General features: G+C 38.8%; 1 protein-coding gene across 1 annotated transcript in view; it reads right to left on the minus strand.

Moving 5' to 3' along the window:
* Nucleotides 1-23816, minus strand: part of WASF3 (WASP family member 3) — a 63444-nt gene that overhangs the window by 33935 nt on the left and 5693 nt on the right. The window contains exon 2 of the mRNA XM_041416059.1: nucleotides 10584-10674. The gene's annotated coding sequence lies outside the window, so the exon portion shown is untranslated. The remainder of the gene's footprint in view (nucleotides 1-10583; nucleotides 10675-23816) is intronic.

Consider the following 23816-nt stretch of genomic DNA (forward strand, 5'->3'; position numbering starts at 1 on the left):
TAAGTGAATTGAAAATTCCCAACTATTTTTATCCTGAGCCAAGTGTGCCATCTGTTCCCACAAAGTCCATCTTCTGGTAGCTACTGTACTACAGCATTATCACAAAGTGCTATGTGATCAAGGACTGGTATATAAATCAAGAAAGATACTACGAGTGACAGAAAGCAACACTCAAGACAGTCAAAAAAAAACAATTTAAAAAAATAACAAAGAAACAACACAAAAAAGCCAACCCACCACCCCCCAGAAAAATCACCACAAAGCTCAAGCAGCCTTATGAAAGTCCCCTGTTAAGACAAGGGTTTTTGTGTTAATACAAGGGGTTTTGTGTTGTGGTTATTTCACTCTGATGCCTAAAGAAGGCTGAGCTCTAGTCAGAGATTTTCCCAGGGTGGGGACATATTTTATGTCTTTCCCACACATTATCTGCCTGTGCACAGTAACCTGAGCACTAAGGATGATATTTCCCTCTCCCAGCTAATCTTCCTCGCTCTCCTCCACACAGTTAACATCTTCAAGTTAATCACAGAACATCTTCAAGTTAATCACAGAAACCATTCCTGCTTAACATGTGAGAAATAAGCAATGTGTAATTTTTCAGTTCATAAAATGAAATAGTAACAGTTACAGATGATAGCAGAACATCCAGTTACCAGAGGTACAGGAGCTCCCTGTACCCCAACAACTGAACCACAAGCGAGTAACACGGGGTCCAGCAGAACTCAAGACAGACCATACTCTTTTTTTCTGCCCTTATCAGTACTGAAGACATTTTCTCAAAACTAATTTACATGGGCAGATATCTATTTATACCTCTCAGCAGAAAGAGAATACTAAAAGAAATAAAACCACAGTAAAAAACTTAAATCTAAATACACTTGATATATTTGTTATTAATACGTAAGGCACACTAAGATTGTAAGCAGGTACAAAACATCACTTCCTCTCTTGGTGTTTCTGCCTCTTCTATGACAGATCCTCTCTTCTGCTAGAACCACAAATTGAGATGTCAAGGTTCTACCCACCATTACCTTCTTAATAATTCAACACAATGTTTGCCTCAGATTTTTCTTTTTCTGCTGTTCTGAGGTTTTAATAGCATTTTGTGTTGGAGTTTTGTGGGTTTTTTTTGGTTTTGCTTTTTTTTGTTGGCGTTTTCTTGGGGGGGTGTTAAAGCCAAAATCAGCGTCAGGCAGTACTACAAGTAACATGCTTTGATACAGTAACACTGGCATACAAAACCTCATTTTCAGCATTAAAGAGATTTCCTCCTTACACATACAGTAACTCCCATTGTGAGACAAATAAGCTACTGTAAAACCATAGTGAGTCTCAGACAGAATTCAGCAGTTAGTCTTCGGTAAAAATCCCCTTTCAACACTTGAAGGCTGGAAAGAAAGTTGTGTTCCATGAAATCTGGCATTGTATCAACACATCTCCATGGAGCTGGCAGGATAGAAGTGCTCCAGAAAACAGCTTCAACAAAAAAAAAGGCATTCTTACAACATACAAATAATCACTAAGAAGAGGCTTATGCAACTTTTTCTCCTAGCTAAAAATCATCAAATCACAGCTAAGATTACTGGGGATGCAGAGGTTATCAATGACAACATTAAATTCTTTAAATCTGCTTTATTCCTGTATTTCAAATCAGTGCATTAAAATACCCCTTGTGGAAACTTTTGTCTTTCTTCAAGATATATATATATATATAGATAGATATAGATATATAGATATATATATATATATATGCACAGAAAGTGTAAACTTAGCTTTATAAGGAACTATGAAATTTATTTCAGAACCTAACACTGAGTACTTGAAAGCATCACACTAATTTATAGTTATGTTTGTAATTCTCTTCTTTTAGTCAATGCCAAGTGTGGGTGAATGCTAAGTGTGAACTTGGAGGAAAACAGTCTTACATAGAATAATAAATGCACAAACCATCAAAATACATGGAGTCCACAATAAAGAACAACAAGAGCCATCAGTTTTTTCATCTGTGAGCCTCTGGGGATGTTCAAAGACTTCACAGAGACTGCATCTGCATTAGCAAGTTGTGTAGTACAATAGGAGCATAAGCACCTTCAGAGCAGAATAGCTGCTGGTGATGATCCTGAGTCCATCTTGCATACACTCTTTTTTGTAGGGAAACAGGAATATTTGTTCCAATCTAGTGCTCTCCCAGTCCTTGGACCATCAGATGCTGACACTGTCACATATGTCCATACAGACAACGTTTTGGTTTTACACTCATCTGAAAGAGTTCATATACTTCACATCTGGGGAATTTGCATCATAAATATCATCCTGGGTCCAAACCAGACCTACAGCATAATACATCATACAATGTTGTTTCAGCATGCTTTAATTTACTATATAAAGGCTGAAAAAGATTAGTTTTATTTTGTTTTAATTTTGTCAGGATGTAAGAAGAGAGACAAATACAGGTTAGAAAGAAAAAGAATCATCTTAGGGCTGAAACTATGTCACAGTATTTTTTAATTATGCTTCCTTCCAATACTTACAAATGAACATTCCATAGAAAAGGGAGGAATAAAAAAAATATACACAGGAGTCAGAGTTACCTTGATCCTCTCACTCCCTATAATGCACTCAGCCTCCCAATCCTTTGGGAAGGATCTCATCTTCCTCACTAACTGTCAGTCAAACACACAGCAAAATCCTGGCCATAGAGCCAACTAAAACCCACTGAAAGAGGAATACACTGCCTAAATCTAGCAAGGCTGCAACTGCCAAGGAGTGTCACCAAGCCTATTACAGTAAGGTTACCCAACACCTGCACTCCTACAGTATCTGTACACCCTGGCATTAAACTTACTCTCCAAACATGAGAAAGGCAAGAAGCAGCATCTCATTTATACTGCTGAGAGGCACTAGAGCCACTTGTGTGCTGGTCAGCATCATCAAGACCTGTAGAAGGATCAGAAATTGGACCTAGATCACATAAATACTTAGCAACAAATGTTTCAACCACAAGATGAATCATGTTTCCTTCTCAGAAGAAAAACCCAGTCATTGCCTGAAGATCCGCTCCATTTAAAGTTGTGCTTTTGAAGACAGCTGTAAGCCAACCGCTCCTTGATTTAATTAAATGGATTCCTTTTCCCATTCCTGTTTCAACATTTGTGCTGTTATAGCTGCTGCTCCTGGCTGAGCTGCTTCTCGCGCTGGAATCAGATTGGAAGTCAGCAAAAATCGAATCCAGGGGAAAGAAGTCAAAGCAGTTTATGGAATTACTACCCCTATATCTGAGAGCATGGAAGTGATAGTGAAAGCACACAATCTGCTTCAGGACAAAAGAAAAAAAGAAAACCAAAAAACAAAGCAATTCAAGCTGAACTCCCATTTCATACCCAGTTACAGTGTTTAGTTGTGTAGGCGAACAGCAAGCTAAGCATAAATGACTAGGTAACAAAACTGAAAGATTAGCAACTGCCTCCTACAAGAAATGGCACCAATATTGTCACATTAAAAGGATTTTACTTCATAGAATATGCTGAGTTGGAAAGGAACCATGAGGATAGTCCAGTTCCGCTCCTGACCATACAGGGCAACCCCAAAGTTAATCCAGCTAATTAAACTGTTGTCCAAATGCTTCTTGAACTCTTGAAGGGTTTGGGGTCACAACCACTTTTCTGTAGAGCTGGTTCCAGTGCTTGACCACAACTCTCAGTGAACAACTGTTTCCTAACATTCAATCTAGACCTCCCTAATGCAGCTTTTTATGTCATCCCCAGGCATCACTGGACACCTGACACAGGCTGGATCAGCACCTCCCTTTCCACCCCCCTCACAAGGAAGTTGTAGACAGAATAATAAAGTACCTTCTTCCCGAAGATTACACGTAGTACCCTCAGCTGGTTCCTCAGAAGTCATTCTCTCTAGTCCCAGTCCATCTTATTAGTAGGAACACAAACCAATGACACTAAAGAGCTCGGAACTCTTGCAATTTTCGGGAACTTTCTGCTGACACATTTCCCAAAACCATGTAGGCATCTCAGCAAACTCAGAGTAGGTCAACAAAAAATTTACTGAACAGAAGAAAAACAGATATCCCATGTGTGCATTACAAATTCTGCTTATCATGTTAGCCACATAAGTCATTTATGTCTGTATCCTTTCCATCTATTTCTGAAAAACATGCTTTTCATGAATGCTAACCTGGTACACATTGATTTCTGTGGTTTGCTTATAAAAAGAAACAAGGAGCATATACTTATAAATATTTAAAACCAAATTTATTTTTAAAGAATGAAATATTAAATATGTACTTTTTAAATAAATACACAGTACTCTGAAACAGAAGCATGGATAGCAACTCAAGACAAAAATTAGTATCCTCTTCTCAGGAACAAGAAGTCTCCATCTAATGAAAGGTACCATCACATTTCAAGTAAAGTAGCTGCCCTTAGCTCCTGGTAAATTGTGAAGGTCCCTTTTTTCTTTCCAAGAGACTAAGATAGAATCAAGGACAAACCATTAAAAAAAATTAAGGAACCATTTTCTCTATGTTTTCAATCCAAAATCCAAATTAAATCCAAATTGATTTTATAATTCACAGAGAAGAGAATATTTCTTTACCTGTTTACCATTAATCACTAGTCATAAAATGCAAACAGGTAGATTGCATGTTGAACTGATCACTTCCATATTTCCCAATTGCATTGATCAGCATCCCACAGCCAAACACCTGAAGCCACTCAGTTTTATACTGATGATAAGATGCCCTGCCCATATCTTTGAGCCACAGTCCAACTGTCTCCTTCTTTATAGGAGTCCTGCTGCTAGTGCTTTATCTCCTCCTCCACATCCAGCATCGCTGCTTTGTGCATAGTTGCTGACACAGCAATCAAGATTTGTGTCCTTCACACGCCCGACAGCCACTTTCCTCTACTCGCCTGGACTCTGCTCTCCACACCTCACTTCTGCCATGCCATGTCTCACTGTTTCTTTGGAAGTTGCCAGCTGGTCCAACAAGAGTTGGAGGCATTGGTAGCTAAGAGGAGAGATACAAACTAATCCTTTTGACTATCCTTTCACCCCTGCAGTTTTACAATCCAGTGTTTGCCCTATTTGGTACAAAACATTTTTTTTAAAATTATTGAAACTTTTTACTATTCAGAGACAGATTTTTAAAGACTGTTTCTTACTCTCAGAAGAAAGAGTCCAGTAACTAAAAGAATGGCATGCTCCCCCTTTCCTATCTACTCCCCAGACACATTCCAAACTCCCCTCCCACTGTCACTGTCAGTGTTCAAAGGCTGTGTTCTTATTTGAATATCAAAACTCTTCCAACACACCCCATAGCATGTTAACTCTTTCCACAAACCCTTAGAAGTAAATGCTGCTTCTCCCCACACAATAAGGAAAATGCACCTAGCTTACTAAATGCTGACAGATTACAGACCAGGTAGCTACCTGCAAAGACTCAGTGCTCTATTTTTGAAGTGTAAGGAGCCATTTAATGCCTCATTTTAAACTGTTTTAATGCAAAGCTGAGGCCACCTTGTAGGTGCAACCAGATAATTTCAGGGCAGTCTGTTTTATCTTGAAGGCTCTTTTCAGTGGCGCCAAACAAACAGACAAGAGGCAATGGGCAGAAACTGATGCACAGAAAGTTTCACCTGAACATGAGGAAGGACTCCAGTGTGCAGTGACTGCACACTGGAACAGGCTGCCCAGGGAGGGTGTGGACTCTCCCTCACTGGAGATGTTCAAGAACCATTTGGACACAACCCTGTGCCATGTGCTCTGGGATGACCTTGCTTGAGCATTTTCATGAAATGACCATTTCATGAAATACACAAACCGAATAATAAACAAGGAAGCTTTAAATGTTAATGCTTTATTTACAAGCAAAAGTATAACACTGCAATGAGTATTGATGAAGTATGCTTTAATTTTTTTCCTGAATTTAAAAAAGAAAGGGCAGCCATCTAGATTCTGATGATCACAGCAGTCTCTTGTAAACTTAAAGAAAGCAGTTGGAAATCAATTAGGGCACCTATTTCCAAAGAAATTAAAACCCAACTGATGTTTTTCACCCCTCCAGTTCCACAATGGTTAGTAGTGAACCTTGCCTCAAAATATTTTGCATACTGGATCAAAATACTTTCACTATTTCCTATCATTAAATTGCTTTGAACCAAAAGACTTCCTAGATGTTCATTCTTAACACTAGTAAGTAGATTTTGAACCTAAAACATGCTGAAGTGAAAACAATGCGGGGGGGTGGAGGGGAATTAAATCCTGGCATGTTAATATTCAGGAAGCTTTTGTTTCTCTTTAAATATACAACAGAAACAAAGAAGGATGCTGAATTCTGAAGTGAACCTACTCCAAACTTGCCCCCCTCACAGCAGTGCTGTTGCTGTTATATTGGTGATAAAATCTTCTCCTGTGAAATGCAATTATTAGTTTAAAACCCACTGAGCTGATGAGATCCCCCAATCCAAGAGGAATATATTTCTTAACTACAGCTGTGACCAACTGGCTGATAAACAGAAAAGGACTGCTATTGCCATCTCTGTGATGAGGCTCCAGGGGCAATGCTGTGGTTGTTGGCACCCTTCCTGAGGCTGAGAATCCCATCAAACCAAGCAAAACGCATTGTGACTGGAGACCAGTTTGTTTTTATGGACTGACAGGGTGACTGTAGGCACAAACACATTGACTCCAGCTCTCAAAGACTGTAATTTAACGTTATCTGTGATTACATGGATCTTCCATACACCCCAACAAATTATGTAACAAACCTATCAATACTTACATGGCTCTTAACTACGCTTCAAAATAATCAGTGTAATCTACATAGACTACAAGCACATATGGAAAAAATGAAGCCATTAGAGATTAATCTACACACAGTTCAAGAAGTAATTTAACTACATCAGTTAAATTTAGAAGCTGATTTATTTAATCATTGCACAGGCAACCAAGATTTAAACCTCATCTTCAAGCAGATCCCTGTGCACTAGCTGCATAATTCAGAGGGAAGTTATTATGATGCCAATCACAGAAAAGTTCAGAGAAGAGGCCAATGACTGCATTTATTGCAGAAATGAAAATTTCCCAGTCTCAGACAGTGATAACAAAGAATATTCCTATATGTGATGAGCATGCTAAGGCTCTCACAGTGCAGACACCAGTTTTAATACACAGAAGAAATTCGCTAACATCACACCCATTTTGCCAGGCTGCAATTTAATTCAACTCCATGCAGTCAAGTCCAAAATGTAAATAAGTGCATACTGAAAAGAGTTTAACCCCAGATAGGCAAGAGCTAAGCCAAAATATTCAGCCTCTCCTAACAATAAAATCTGATAGAAACCAAGAAAAGCCTCATCAAAAATGCATGTACCTGAAGATCAAAATCTGTGATCACTTCTCTATCCTGTTTTAAGTTAGTCTCTCCCAAAACCAGTTCCACCTCATTTTGGCTTTACCGTTTGCAATGTAAGAATTCTGCAGTACTTTTGCCTTTCTCATAGGTTTTTTTCTCACCCCTGGGAGACCACTGGGAAAACACTGTCCTGCTACTCCCCCCATCCACCACTACACAATTAGTGATCCGCAGTTTTTGGCTGGTCAAGTAGTCCAAAAACCCTCCACCATTCTCCAGAGAATATTTGTCTCCTGCCCAACCTACTTTTCACACTCAGTCTGCCCCATTCTGAAACGCTTCTTGTTTTCAGGGGACTATTTTAATGGTTTGTTTTAAATCAAACATTTAAGTTACTAAATAATTGTATAATTTAGCAGCCAGATTATACGACTGAAAAGTCAGACAATACAGGCAAAAGTCTTGGCACATAAATTTGGTTTAACCCTGACTGAAAATATCCAAGCTGCTTTCCCAATAAAAGTATTTCTAAAGACTGGAGTATTATCCACACAGCAATCACAAACATAATTTTAACTTTTTTTTTTCAAAAAACGTAACTGAATACACAGTATTTTTATCTGCCAAAATAAGTGTAAAGGTGTATTTCTTAGAATTGCTTGTATGTGATGACAAAAGAATCCTTCTGGTAATCTATTGAATTGACAGCTGGGGCTAGTAAGCATCAGAGGCTGTTTTCAAGCCTTGCATCTGGTATTTCATTCCTCACTGCATGCTCTTTAACTTTCTTTGTGGAAGACACTTTTGTACCATAGTGTTGTAGGTTTATAATGGACGTTTAGAAAAGCCAGTGCATGCTACTCACACACTATGGCATTTTAAGCAATCCGCAACTTTTACAAACATTTAATATAGTGTTTTTATCAACCTGACAACCTTTGGGGGCATTTATGTTAGCAAAACACAGTAGGAAATCCAGAGAAGCAAGACAAGGCACAACTATAATCCAAGAGATAAAATGAGTGACTTAATTTCAAACTCAAATGCCTTACTATACATGCAGGTGAATTAAGCTGTTTAATATTTTTATTATGATTTGCAAGTGAAATTATTTGAATAGAAATTTAAAAAGAAAATATATTACATTTCTGTAGAAATCAACCATTATTTTAAGTACAAGTGTCACGTTTTATTGATCAGGTAGTTTCCAAGTTGTATGTCCAATTCAAACGTTTGTGATACATGAATGATCAATGTTCAAGCAAAAATTAGAATTCATTTACTAGAATTAAGTTTTAATATTTTTTAAAAAACTTAAAGGTTGATGATATTTTCAAGTATGTTCAGCATTGTCTTTATAAACCCATCAGTTACATTAAACTCCAGACTGGTTAAAAATTTGACACTTCAATTAAACTCTACATGAAAGCTAGGCTTAAACTGCACAAAGAAACAGAAAACACTTGATAAAACTGCACTAAAAATAAACAGCAAACAGCTCAAAATAATTTTTTAAGTTTTATTAATATATATAACCTAGGTAAAATATTCCAAAACCAAGGGTCTTATTCCTGTAGTAACTAATTTCTATAGCTCCCCGTAAATAAAAGAGATGATGTTCCCATGCAGCATCAAACGCAACTGAAATGTAACAGTGCTGTAACATTCACTGCTTCATTAAATAATAAGTAATATGCTAATCTAATAATCTAGTAGTGAAGCACATTTTCAATTTTGGATATGTCCATTTGATTTACCCTTTTTTTTTTCTACAGACTACTTACTTTCCCTGACACACTTCCTCCACTTTTTACATTTACAGCAAGAGATCTTTTTTCTGAACAATTTCAGTATGTAACCATTGATTTACCTTTCCATTTAATGGGTAATGCAAGAGGGGTAAAGGGGGAAAGAGTGGGTTTTCTTTCACCCTTCTCCTTCAAAAGCTATTGCTGTATCTCTCCACTGCAGTGTGCACCATATTGCTTCCTTATTCTCTCATTACTCAAAATAGTTTCCTACTTGAAATTGTGAATGCACACATTTTCCAGAATTCTTCTTTTTCCTAACTTAAAGTACAATCTCTTTCAGAACATATATGCTGAAAAGCACCTTGAGTATCATCAAGCATATCCCCAGAAGTCAAAACTGAAACAAGCATAAGTGAATTTCAGCTGAGTGGGAAAGTGTTGCGAAGGATCATAGCCAGGGATATAGACAGAGTCAGCTCTAGGACACAGGAGAACAGTATGCTAAACAACAGTGTCCTAAAGCACTGCTGCATACTTTGCTGTTTCTCAGAGACCTTGAAGCAAGGCTGGCCATGGTTGCTGGCCAAGGCAGCACTGTAGCGTGCAATGCAGGAAGTCTCTCCTACAGGCAGCTAACACTACTTTTAACCTCACCCTTTCAGGTGAGGAAGAACAATAAATCTGCTCTTCAGCTTCTCCCCCTGCTCTCTCCCACTGCAGATACCAATAAGCTGCAGCTCCCTGTAAATACACACATGCACACACTTATCAGAATTACTCATTGTAACAAAATTGTCTGCACTTTGCCCACAGTCTTTCATTAGCACCCCCAGGTGTGTCCCACCTCTTATGTCACACAGTGAGGGAAGTGCTACTCTTCCAGCAACACCAACAGATAATCCTTATCTAAAGGTCCCTGGTGTTGAGCGTGGCAGCTGAGACAGACTGGGGGCAGGGAAATATTTCTCCACACAGCTAGTTTAATATCAATAAATACAAATCTTTTATTATCCATTGCACTTTGATGCCAACAAACATTTAACTTCAGCAGATTTAGTTTAAATCTCTTAGACAATACATCAACAAAATACAGATTATACAGGGTAAAAGTAATTAACAGATGCAAATTTATAAATCCAGTAGCTCATGAACAACCATGAATAAAGTAAATTTATTTTGGTTTCTACACAATAAGATTAGTATTTAAACGCTACCAGTCTCCTGGGTGAACAATGCTTTTGACATTTTTTTCAGGGCCTAATACAGCACATCTTCAATATCACAAAAATATCAACCTCCTTCCAAAGGCTAACTCAAAACCTTCTGGACAAGTTTCTAAAATTCATCACTGGTCTTCAGTTTGAGGGACTTATCACAGTCATCCAAGCTATTTGTAATAGATTTACACAAATGCAAAGTAAGTGACAAGGAACGTTCAGCAAGAGCTCTCATGAACAACTTACCATTTAAAAAGGAGCGTGGAATATCCGTACTGTCTACGCCTCTGAGAAGACAGCTGCTCTCTAACTTCCTGGCACACTCAGGTGGCTTTTTCTGCAAACAAAGAGAAATCTAACTCAGCCTTTCAGAATAATTAAAAATATGCATTAAAAGTTGGGCTCGGTTCAGTGATCAGCTAAAAAAAACTCAGTAAAATATGCATGAGTAGAATCCAGCCAGTTTTAACCATTTTGTGCTAAATATTTCATGATACAGCTTAGCTTTTTTCAAGGTAACAAAATAGCTTGTGTTATTTCATAATCAATTTTTAAATAGAAATATCAGCAGAGAAAGTAACATTTACCCACTTGAAGACTGTGGGGATGGAAAAATGATGTAATAGATTACAGCAGTCTTAAATCCCTCTGAGATTCTTCACAGCAAATTAAATAATACTGAACAGAAACCCACTAAAACAGACTAAAAAAAAAGCAATGAGAATCTCTTGCAAAAATTAAGTAGCGAGATGATTCCATTAAAATATTCCAGTTCCTAGCACCAAGAGAGCACTGTGACTTACAGATTAGCATTTAGTCATACACTAATTTTTTATAAATTAAGGGGTTTTGCATTAATGCCCTTTCTGCAAGAACTATATAAAAATGATCTCTAAAACAGATCACTTGCTTAGAGGATGCTGATACTATTGCCAGAATTTTAAAGAGGTGCTACTATGCATTTTTTTGCCAAAATATTTTAGACAATTAAAATTTACAGGAAGAAAAATACTTCTTTATCTCAAGGACACAATTATAAACCGTGATGTATAAGAAAGACAAAGAGCAAGACACTGTTAAAGTCACCACACGGATTTCTCAAAGGCAAGACAGCAGTGTCCTGCTTGTTCACTGTCACCACCTGCCTTGCTCACATCCCTTCATTCTCCCTCAGAACACCACAACTTTAAGATGCCCAGACCTTGATTCCACTAACCACTGGTGCAGTAACCACCTAGTCCAAAAAAAATACTGGCCTATAGTTAACCTGCTCGCAAAATCTACCAGTTGGCCAAGGTCTTGGTCCTCACTTAAGCGTTTATGTGCTTAGAGACAAATTAAAGACATACATTATAAAGGCTCACCTACATACAATTCATTCATGGTCTCGTTACCAGGACAGGTGTACTATATGGGGAAAGCTATTTGCCTAAGTTAACATAAGATGGACATGGACCTGCTGAAGGGATGCCAGGAGGGCCACAAAGATTATTAGAGGGGCTAAAGCACCTTGTCCTATGAAGACAGGATCCTGGACAGGGAGATCTTACAGCAACTTCCAGTACCAAAAGGAGACCAACAAGAGAGCTAGAGATGGACTTTTCACAAGGACATGTAATGAAAAGACAAGAGGGAATGGCTTTAAACTGAAAGAGGGTATGTTTAGGTTATATATTGGAAAGAAATTCTTCACTGTGAGGATAATGAGACACTGGAATGGGTTGCCCAGAGAAGTTATGGAAGTGTTCAAGGGCAGCCTGACCTAGTGGAAAGTGCTGTGTCCATGGCAATGGCATTGGAACTAAATGTTCTTTACAATTCCTTCCAACCCAGGCCACTCTATGATTCTGTAAGTGACTTCAACCAGCAGTGATGTAAGCATGCCTGTGGCTCAGGAACAGTAAATCTGCTTTAGAGCAAACAGCACTACATTAACAACAGTATGGAACAGACATCATAGAGCACTATAGCACAAGGTGACTGGAACTTTACACAGATCTCAAACCCTCCAGTACTACCAGGGTTTCTGACAATGTATTTACACATTACGTTATCCTCAGCAGCAAAGGCACTTTAGGAAGTTCTCAGTTCCCCACACGAGTGGCACGTTTTCGTCCACATGCTGCAGTTTATTGCCATCATTTACATTTACACACTATCTGCAGTGCTGCACTACATAAACAGGAGCCCTGAATTTGTGATGAAAGAACTCCTCACTCAGATCAACAATATAGAACCTATAAAGTGATGGAAAGAAACAGTGAAAATCAAATCAACTATCTTGACATGTATTTCAGTATAAATCCTTACCTGGCTAAATAAAAACATCAAGACATGGTCAATGTCAAGAAGTTTTAGATCTTTTCTTTGCAATCAGATTTTTTTTTTTAATAGTATATTCAAAAAGGCCTAGGATAAACCAGAGACAAAGTGTTGGACTCTCTTATGTGTTCCACATTTAAGATACATAGCTATGATGAAAACACAAGATACAGGAAGGAAAATATATTTTAGTACACCGTTAACAGTCCAGCAACACCTATCTACTGCCCAACTGTGAAAATACACACATTCCCTTTTGAATGGATTCTTTCTTTCCCATGAAATCCCCAAGAGGGAAAAAAAAAGCCAACAAAAGCATTATAAAAAGATTCTTACTCATTATCAAGAACATCACTGACTCCTCTGCCAAGTGCCCCATTTGACGCATTCACTGACTAAATTACAGAAAGTACTAAACAGTTTCAACAGGATAAGAATTTAGACACACAGAATGTGTAACGCTGACTTCTGATAAGAAATTTATATCCAGCTGAATTTTGTTTAAAGTCAATGTTTTAAAGCTTTCTAAACAAAACTCCTAGAAATGAGGATATTATAGGCAAGCAATTTGAAGAACAAGCTATATGGCACACAGAGGATTACTTCAGAAATCCACAGGAAAAAAAACATAAAGGATTTAATGCAAGACATAACTTTTACACAGATTGAGGATTAAAAGTATCCAAATGGCAGGTCATCATGAAAATGGTGAAAAAGGGATTTTATTTTGAAGTCTGCTTTCTGGGGTAGGGAGAGGGTTTTTTAATATGTTTTCATATATGGAGAACCAAAGCTTACCACTATAGTTTGAATTCAAGTAACAGCATTACCAATACATACACACAAAAAAAGGAAGTGATTTAAAACTTCAGTACTGGTTTGCCTTGTTAAATTTGTGCATGTATTCAATCTTAAAAGCATGAAATTCAATCTTAGAAACTACTGTAACTCTGCAACACACATTTGGAAAACCCAGACAGGTTCTGAAGTCTTCAAAGAGTAGAACCTCACATAAATTAGTGGTTAGATCCCCCTTGATCTTATGTATTTCTAGAGTGGCATGGGGGCTTTTCTGTACAAGAGCCATACAATCAGTTACTTAAAAGTGAGGGGCCTCTCAGTAGTGCATCTAAGCAGCTTTCATAAGATTGATCAAGACAAGTCAAAAGTTTCTTATCTTTAAATCTCTAAACTAGATTGTTCCATATCCCAGTCTTAAATTTGAGCACAGAACAGGAGCAGCATAAAGACATGGCAACTCACGTTTTCCAGGTGGTCTTTAATTAAAGATTCACTCACTGTTGTCTAATCCATGACAACATCCAGAAATGCAAAATTACTTGGGATAAACACTGTACTTGGAGTGCAGAGAGCAGTCTGCCCTTTGACAAGCCCTCAAGGGATACTTTCCCACTCTTCATCTTCTTGAAACCACTCTGACAGTCAGACTTAGTCACCACACCCAGTGTGTCCTTTGCCACCGATTCCTTTCAAGGAACAAACAAGTTCAAGTTCTTTAAATTTTTCTTCAGAGCACAAGCAGATAAAGTAAAAAAATCCAACCTGTGTGGAGTACCTGGCAACTCTTTTATTACATTTCACACACTGGATTATGGTACAAATATTCACTACTTGACTGAGTATAGAAATCCTTCAGTACTGGACAGAGGAAACCCATCTAAACAGCAGGCTTGCAAAATCCTACACATCCTGTGGAATTTATCTGAGGTTAAACACTTGATCTTCAGAGATTTTGCAATCTACAAAAGCCAACCCATCAAGCCTACAAGCCAGCCAGTAACAGCAGTGGTTTGTCAGACATTCTTTGCTGGTAAGATCCATGACCATCCCTACATCTATCACCTCTTTGGCATCTCAACAAGAGGCCTGTCCAGGACTACAACACTCTTCTATCGTCAGCACTGACTCTTTACTGCAAATGAAGCCAAACAAAGATTATACCACAAATCACTAGTACCAACCACAAGAGACAGGAAGTAGCTCTCGTCTTTGATCCAAAAAGAGAGGGTTCTTTCACCACCAGGAAAGACAAAAGGCCAATACCTCTGAAAAGGAACAGATTTCAGATGGGATATCAATATCAAAATGTTTTCAAACACTTGAAAAGGTTTTCTGGCAGCATTCACCATCCCTAAATTCTTCACAGATAACAACCCTAATATCACAGTACAAGTCTTCCGTGTATCAGCCTGCTCCATCTCCAGCACAGCCCTGCACTCTTCTCCAGAAAGTGAGAGTACACATCTTTACAGAATAGCAAGGAGCTCCCTCCTAGCCTGTAGAGATTGTCTCCCTGAAGCCTCACAAAAGGAATGCTGATGGCTTTACCCAAGTGGATCCCCACTCTCATGTAACAACTCTAAAAATGGGTCATCCTCAGCAGACAGCTTCTCTAATTACAGTTGTTACCCACCCAGCATTACATAGCACAGTTTTTCAATTACTAATATTTAAGAATATGTTTCCTGAAATAGAAAGGTCCCTCAAATTGTACTTTCTGAAGCATTCAACCTCACTTCTTGTTGTTACAAGGCACTGCTAAAAAGCACGAACATCTAGACAGATGCTTTGTGTAAGTACTCCAGACAGAAAACCTGTAGGTTCATTAAGGGGATTAGTCCAAGGCTAGGTGATGTGACTTTCAAGCTAAATGCTTCATTAAAGTACCTGAATTAGGTGACAAAATCAATCCAAAAATGCTGTCAGGTCATTAACAGCCAACATTCAAATCAAATAGCAGATTTCACCTTGTGCTGAACAAAATATTTTCTTCACTTTTACATAGAAATATGTAGAAATAGTAGAAGGTCATGCAGGTTGTACTCTACAGTTTCATAATGTTAGAGAGAAGTGGCAGAGTAAGACAAATATGAATCAGCACAGGCCACAGAACCCTGCTGAAAAGCATTAGCCAAAAATACCATATATACACACACATAAACCACAAATGAGACACCTCAAGATTGAGAAATAAAATCTAGTAGGTTTCAGAATGTCCAGAAAAAAAAGAGAAATTAAACAGAACTGATGTGGTTTTTAAAAAGGGGAAAAAACACCACACCAATAAAGAAGTTCAACAGGGAAGGAAGCAGCACCAAGGTCCTACTAAACGACTCAGCACTGCTGTAGCTGACAGCCAACTTGAATTCCATGGAATCGGAATTATGCAGATGGTCACAGCCTGGATCAAGCAAGCAGCTGCTCTCTCCAGCACATCCCATTCATGGCCAAGACATATTTTTACATCTGGATCTAGCTGAAAGCAACAACTCACACCACTCCATGGCTAATTTCCCCACAGCTTGGTGGTGAAAGAGAAATGAAAAAACATAAGTGCACTCAGATTTAATGTTTGGAGACTAGAAAGCACATCCTTTACCCTAGCAGAAAGAATAATGCTTTGTGATGTAGAGCTGGGTATAGAAAAAATTTCACCTTCCCTGTTATTATGTTCTCCTAAGAGGCCACATCCTTTGTTTAAAAACAATAACTGAGATATGAAGCTTGCTTCCATTGGGAACTGCTTTATGATCCCTTAAAATGGCTTTTTAAAGTACATAAATAGCAAGAGGTCTAAAACAAAACATTGGACTTGCGGGAGATGATTAAGCGACTGCTAGGGGTGAATTCAAAACAATGGCGTTCAGTGGTTTTTTCCATTACAGAATGGCTTAGGTTGGAAGTGACTTTAATGATCTTGTCCCAAACCCCCTGCCATGGGCAGACACCTTCCACTATCCCAGGCTGCTCAAAGCCACCTGGCCTTGAACACTTCCAGGGATGGGGAATCCACAACACCCCTGGGCAACTTGTTCCAGTGCCTCACCACCCCTGAGCAAAGAACTTCTTCCTATCTACGCTCTGTCAGTATAAAGCCCTTACCTCTTGTGCTGTCTCAAAAAGCCTTCTCTTCCCCAGGCTAAACAACGCCATCTCTCCAAGCCTGTGTTCACAGGAGATGTGGTACAGCCCTCTGAATATTTTCATGGCCTTCCTCTGGACTTGTTCCAACATGTCCACATCCTTCTTAGGTTGGGGGCCTCAGAGCTGGATGCAGCACTGCAGGTGGGATCTCACAATAGTGAAGTAGAAGTTGAAAAATCACCTCCCTCAACCTGCTGGTCAGGTTGCCTCAGCCACAATACTGATGGATCTGGGGCTGCCCAGTCCCAAATTGGAAGACCATGAGTGTGGCAACAGTGAGTTTCTATTTGTGGACACTGAAATTCTAAGGGATCAGATGTATCAGCTGAATATTTCCAATTCCATGGGGAATGATAGGATTCATCCCAGAGTTCTGAAGGAGCCAGTGGATGCTTCAGCAGCACCCTTGTCCATCACCTACCAAAAGTCTTTAGAGTTGATAGAGGTCCCTGCTGGTCCAGATCTAGTTTTACTCCAATTTACAAGAAGGGTATGAAGGAAGATTCAAGAAACTACAGACCTATTAATGTAGCTTCAGCTTTTGGAAAAATTATGGAAGAAAAATTACACTGGGTAATACTGAAAGGCATTTAAAGAATAATGCAATTATCAGGCACAGTCAATATGAGCTCACAAAAGGAAAGTCATAACTAATAAACTAATTTGGTAACCTTTTCCTATAAAGTCACACATCTAGTAGGTGAAGGGAAGGCAGTAGATGTCTTTTTCTGGGTTTTTAGGAAAACTTGATACTCTCACAGCATCCTTCTGGACAAGTTGTCCAGCTGCAGGACGAGTGGGTTCATGGTGTGCTGGGTGAAGGACTGGCTGAAGGGCAGAGCTCAAAGGGCTGTAAAGTGAAGGGGGCTACATCCAGCTGGTGACCAGTCCCCAGCAGTGCTCCTCAGGGATCAGTTCCAGGGCCAGTCCTGTTCCTGTACTTCCCAATGATCGGGATGCAGGAGTGCAGTGCACCTTTACTGAGTTTGCTGGTGATACCAAACTGGGAGGTGCTTTTGGCTTTTTGAGGAGCAGGGAGCTTTGCGGAGGGGGATCTACAGAGATTGGAACACTGGGCTATGATTTGTAGCACGAAATTTAACAAGTCCAAATGCCAGACTGTGTTATAAACAAAGTAATGCCAGACACAAGTATAAACTGGGAGAGAGTGGAATCTGGATTACACAGTGGGCACAAGCTCAGTCTGAGTCAGTAGTGAGCCCTGGCAGACCAGAGGGCAAACCCCATCTCAGGATGCATCAAACAACATCACCAGCCAGGCAAAGGAGGAGATTGCCCTTTTGCATTCAGTGTTGCTGTGGCCTCACCTCAAGGACTGTCTACTGTTCTTGGCTGCACAATTTATGAAGGTTGTGAAAGTGCTTGAATGTGTCCAGAGAGGTTCAACAAAGCTGGAGAAGGGCCTGTGAGGAAAAGTTCTGTAATGAGTGGCTGAGGACTTGGGGTTTGTCTGGTTTGGAGAAACAGAGGCTGAGTGGTGACCTTATTGCTCTCCACAGCTTCCCAAGGAAGGGATGTCAAAAGATAAGTATTGAGCTCTGCTCCTTGGGACCCAGTGACAGGATACCTGGGAATGGTTCAAAACTGCACCAGGGGAGGTTCAGTCTGGACAGCAGGAAGTGTTTCATCACCAAGGGAGGGGTCACACACTCAAACAGGCTTTCTAGAGAGGTGGTTGATGCCTCAACCCCTGACAGTGTTTAAGAGGCATTCGAACAATGTCCTTAAGGACATGCTTTAGCTTCTGGTCAGCCCTGAAGCAGTCAGGCAGATGGACTGGACAAGGGCTGTAGGTGCCTTCCAACTGAAACATTCTGTTCTCATAAACAGCTCTCTCATATGCACATACCTATGTATGCATGTAGCTAATGCTGTAGTTATTTCATTTATAAAGCCCTGTGTACCTACAGATACAGATCTCTCTCTATTCATAAAACCAGTACGTTTTTATCATTAGGAAGATATTTGTGAAAACCATGGGGTTTGGGTTTTCCTGCAATTTTAAAGTCTTAAAAACCATATAAATTGTTTTCAGACAGGTATCATACAGATTAATCATTAAAGAGCCACCATTTATAAAATTAAAACTCAATGCAATTCAACAGTTAATGACCTATGGGGTTCAATCAAGGACATTGTTATGCAAAGAAATAAGGTGGGTGAGAAGGGAGGGACAGAAATGAAAGCATTTTAACAGGTGAAACTTATGTACTGAATTACTCCTTATTTCATCCCAGCTGGAAAGCTGTTCTTGAAAGAGACTTTCATACCTTAACATACCTTACCCATGCATACCTTAGCATTAGCTACATGTTTCAAGTCTATCCCAGTTTCTCTAGGGCTTTTTTCCCTCCCTCCTCCTGTTTTTAAAGGGCCAAATGCAACAGACAGTTTTGTTTGTTTCTTTTGGGTCTTTTTTGTTATAAACATTTTTATTTGCAAGCCAGTTAAACTAAAGCAGTTTAGCATGGATCTGGACCTCAAATCTCACTCAATGTAGAGGAGCTTAGCAGTTTAGGAAGATCAAACAAATCACCAGAAATCCAGAAGTATGTGAAATAAAGTCCACTTTTTCTTTTGAAAAGAAGGCTGAAGTGGCTTAAAACAATCATGCCTGCTGTTACCATGGGATTTTTATGGTTTTAATTAAGACCTGTTTTCATAAAAAGGAATTTTAAAATACTTTTTTTAACATGGGTAATGAAAAATATCTACTCCATTATCCTAATCATATAACCCATCCAGGTCTGCCTTACCATCAGATTCAACACCACACAGTTGATACTAACTAAAGAGACTAGTTTACCTGTTCATACTACATATTCCCATAAATTCAATAAATCTTATCCTTCAGATTACTTCACTATGACATTCACAGCCATGTTTAGTATTTTCTACTGGGGAGGAGGAAGAAGAGGCAGTTAGCGGCCACAAACCAGCATCTTACAAAGTAATTTCTATTAACAGATTTCAAAACAATAACTAAGATATGATGTGACCACAAAGAAAACCTAAATTACTTAATGCATACAAGTAATCTCAGATACATCTCAGATATCTCCATAATAATGTGATTGCAGGTAAATTATCCTGTTCTGGATTGGTTTCTTGTCTGCATCCCTTCCTCAGTCTTCTAAAAACCCATTTCAATTTTGCCTTCCTCTATTAACATTTTGAAAACTATAAATAAATTAGATTTCCAATAGTTAAATAAAGATTTACATCATGTAAGATGCAAAATATCTTGACTTTTGGGAAAAAAAATAAACATTTAATGTGGAAACTGGTGTCTGAAAAACATGGGCTGCCAATAAACATGCAAGAATTTTTTTCATTTGAAGAGCAGCTATTCTGTTTAATCCTATATAGGCAGGAGTGGAGGCAGAGGATGTGCCACAGGAAAGAAGGGATGCCATGTCCCAGGGCAATGCCATGCCTGCCCAGGCAGCAGCTGACAGCTCCAGAGCAATGTGTGGCTTACATTTGGAAATGGATGCAACAATATTCTGGATATTACTGACCACTTCATTCTGGGATGGGAAGAGAGAAAAGACACAAGAAACCTGGCACAGCTTCAAATCCACCTCTTCCCACCTCCATATAAAATACAGAAACCACACAATGCTTTAAAGAGTAACAGCTCCACTTCCCAAAGGGCAGGACCAGAGCTGCCCAGCTATGACACATGGCTTCCTCTTTCCCTCTTTATTTAACAGCTGCTTGGTGCTGGCCAGAGAGCAGGGCAGGAATAAAATACAACCAAACAGGGAGGCTCAATTAAAACTACTGATATGCCGTGCATTAAGCTTTTGCTCAAAGAGCACCAGCACATGCACTGCAGATGGGTGGAAGGTTGCAAGTAAAGCCACAGCAGATGCAGAACTTGATGCCTTTACTCTTCTACCACACCTGACCTCGGTTTGAAATGCTCATGTAGCTCTTCAGATGTGACCTCTGACCAAGGAGTGCTCAGGAGGTGTAAGCACCACAATCATTTGAGCTGATCATTCATGTTATTACAGGTTATAAAACTTCTGACAAATTCTGCATCAAGTAAAATGAACTATAACAGCTCATCCAAGAAGACACGGAACCTTGTTTGTTTGGAGGTTTTGTTGATGTTTGGGGTTTGTCGGTTTGTTATTTTTCCCAAAGCCCCCTTTATGAAGTACCACTTAAAGCTATCATCTGATCCCAAATGATACAGTCTTTCCTTCTGCACAGTGCAGATGAATACTGGCTTTGTTATTTTAGAAAACCTTGTGGCAGATTATCATGGGAATCACACTTTTTTTTTAAAGAGATGAGTGCCCTCAACACTTTCAAGAGTCGATGTTTTCACAACTACCTCATTTTCAAGTATAACAACAGTACAGAGATATTTTGCCCTTGAGAAAGACATTTATTTAGGCATAGCCTATTACCAAGTTAACATGTAAATAAGTCTGTTCTGCAACAAAACTACTTCTTATAGGCCAGCTGTTCCACAGGTCACTTATATGCAGAATCACCAGAAGCTGTTTCAAGCCTACAAAAAAAACATACTGCTTAAGATTGCCACTTTGGCCAAGTTTGCTCATTTAATATCCAATAAGAATCTGATTTATATCATCAAGTCCTATATGCTTTGAACAAGAAAAGAGGATGAACACTTCATTATACACCTGCAGAAATGAGCAAAAAAAAGTATGGAAGGTGTATTCAGAGAACATTACTAATATAATGCAAATTAACTAATCCACAGTAGAATTCAATTACTTCTACAGTCTTATCTTCCTACAGTTACATTTATTTTAGTATTTTGTTCAAAGTGGATTTAGAAGCCTCAAAAATACACTTCTGACAAAAGAACTCTTGTCCTTCAAGCTTCATATTTCAGACAAGCTTTTGTTTGAAGGTTTCCACTATATTTTAGCTCTAAAATATCAGGTTAAACATTTTAAAGAGATTATAACAACTCTCAGTAACCTAAATTAAATTCACTAGTTTTATTCCTCTAGACTGAACATCCATACTTCTCACCCTAACAGTTCAATCTCCTGATGTTTCCCCACCCAGTGCTAAAACATGTCATTCTTCTCCTTTCTTAGCCTATCCCTCTAAGTGAATGAACCTACACAAACTCATTTGAGTAACCCACACTGCTCTATGCTGTGCTTATTGTTCTGAGGCATGAACAAAGTGATCTTTGACCAACAAATCAAAGCTGTTCACTATTTAGACTGTCATCCCTTAGGTTCACAAAACTTAATTCAGTATACTTTCTAATGCTTCATATTCAAAAGCACTAACAGCAATAATTCCACCAAGATGAATAATAGTGGGGATACTCAAACTACAGATTTGGAGTCACAGGTCTTGCAGTCAACATCATCATTACCAAAAGTATAAAATAAGGCTGCATTTTTAATAACTGAACCTCAAAATTTAAGTTCACTTTAAAAAACTTGATTATTACAAGCTGCCTATGTGCCTCTCCCACTTCCTCAGCTCAGTTGGCTGAGAAAAACACTTGCCAAACTTGGATTAGCATTTAGCAGCTTTGGGGCTAACTGTGCTTGTTGTTTCAACCTTGACAACCCACTGTATGGACACACTATTATATTTAAGCTTCCAGAAGCATTTAACATTTGATTCTGCTGAAAATACAGTTCTACTACATGTTTTAAAAATAAAATCACTTTTTCCTCTTTTAGAAGTCTATGATGATGCCAAACATATGCTTGTTTTCCAAACAACAACTGTTTAAAAGAAAGAAAACTCTTTCTGATGTTCCTGCCAAAACCAACATTCTGTGGCTTAAAGAAATTTGATAGTAAGCAGTTCACTCAGCTAAGGGAAGAAGGATTTACACTTGGCAAGGATTTACACTTCATGTCTTGCATCTACTTCCCTCCATTTTAAATTTTTTCGGGGATGTACGTGGCAACTGGGAAGGGTTTTTGTTGTGGTTTTTGCTGGAGACTTTTTACATCTCCAAGTATTTCACTATCTAAATATAAGACATCAGTGGGTTTTACTAGAAATGACACAAAACAGAAGCTCATCATAATGTTTGTCTTTTTTACGGGGAGTACTAGGATATAGGAGTGAGTTTCAAAGGGAAGTAAAAGACTTCAGAAAAAATGCATCAGCGAGCGTTTGCAGCAAGAGGAAGTGGAACAGAAAATGCAAATGAGGAAGTGGCACACAAAACATTTAACAGCTTCATTTTAAAGCATGGAATAGGGAGAGAAGGAAACAAATTTGGGGTTTCAGCAGTCGCTGTCACAGGCAGCAGTAATACATACCACCCAGTAAAGGTGGTTATTTCACTGCTGCCACATAGTTTCAGATTAAGAGACAAAATGGCTAACAGAAACATGCAGATTGGACTATATACTATGTAAGATTTATTTCTGTACATTTCAGAAAGCCAGAGGTTTAAGATGAGAGTTCAGTCTGTTACAATATTTGACTCTGTCCTTCATTAATAATGCACAGAAATAGTAACTGGACCAATTTACTAAATAATGTAAAATATTTAGTCCATTCCAAGCAGCTAAGACAACAGAAGGTCTGAAATTTTCCCCAACTGTGGAGTATTAACTGCCTCTCCCCACTTTTTGCAAATAGTTCTAAATCCCATTGAACAGAAACTTGCCATCACCCTCCAAGACACAGAAATTACTGCAGATTGCTAAACCTGCTCCAGCATCAAGCCAGGTAGTCAGACAGTGCTTCAGCCAGCTGTGTGACTAAGCATGACAGCAAGCTGCAGATCCAAGAACCTCAGAACTGTTAGTACAGCAACCAGAACAGCACTTTGCAAAACACACACCTTCTCCCCTAAGATGATAAGTATGCTAGAAAAAAAAAAAAAAATCAGAATCCCAATGATGTTACATTAGTATTTCAGATGCAGCTATTTCAGCTATTTTAATGATAAAAATCATTAAAGCTAAAAACTTAACCACCCACTTAACTTAGTCCACCAACACAGAAGCTTCTCTTGTCAATACCAGTGCAAATCCAGTACAGAAATTCAGCAACTAGACATGCACGTCTGTCTTTACAGCATGAATAGCTTGAGCTATAACTAGGTATAGCTCCTAATATTCACTATGTGCTTGTGTGGAGCTACCCATACTGAATCAAAGGACACCTGAAATTTCAGCAGAGTCTACAAGAGCATGAGCAGTGCTTGGAGAC

This window comes from Onychostruthus taczanowskii, unplaced genomic scaffold (genome assembly GCF_017590055.1).
Source record: "Onychostruthus taczanowskii isolate IOZ18803 unplaced genomic scaffold, ASM1759005v1 scaffold50, whole genome shotgun sequence".
NCBI lineage: Eukaryota > Metazoa > Chordata > Aves > Passeriformes > Passeridae > Onychostruthus > Onychostruthus taczanowskii.